Below are 672 nucleotides of genomic sequence, written 5' to 3'. Positions count from 1 at the left end.
GTCCCAGCTATCCCAAAGCAACGCCCCAAAACAAAAACAACCTGACAATCACAAGCTTAGGCCCTCCTCTTCCCGCCCTCTTAAAGAAGTCGCGTTTCTTTTAATGTTTCCTCAATTTTACCCTTGCAGCTGTACTCGTAAACCACAAAACAACCTAAAACAGACTAAACAGCTAAACCCAACAATATAATCCGATTATTTACGCCACCATAAACTATTATAGTTTTCAAGATTGCAGAATTTTCACAGAATACTGCAGATGCCCATCAGAAATTTTGTTTTCACTTTTTCTTTGCTTAACACAGAATAGCATTGCTTTTCTGGCAGAGAATTGTACAACTAACTTCTCCACAGCTACAAATCCAAGCGATAGAGTCAAGATAAGTTTTTTTAAAGTTTTCTAATACCCATACCTGTGTATCCAAAGGTTACTCTTTACTACTTAGTTCCTATGTAGAACATCCTGTGCCATAGCTAAGGACAGTCATTGTCATGCAGTTCAATTTTTATCACATTAAGGAGTTGATTTCCATATCAGCCAGGAGACCTGATGATTTGGAAAAAAAAACCTGTCCATTCTGTTGTCTGGTGGTCCCCGAAAGAACAAGGTTTCATAATTGAGTGAGCAGAGCTAGAAGGCACACAGCATTCAAGCCTACAAGGTTTATTTTG

The sequence above is a fragment of the Atractosteus spatula genome, chromosome 6, assembly GCF_055471065.1.
Source record: "Atractosteus spatula isolate fAtrSpa1 chromosome 6, fAtrSpa1.hap1, whole genome shotgun sequence".
Lineage (NCBI taxonomy): Eukaryota > Metazoa > Chordata > Actinopteri > Semionotiformes > Lepisosteidae > Atractosteus > Atractosteus spatula.
Note: the sequence above shows the minus strand (reverse complement) of the source record.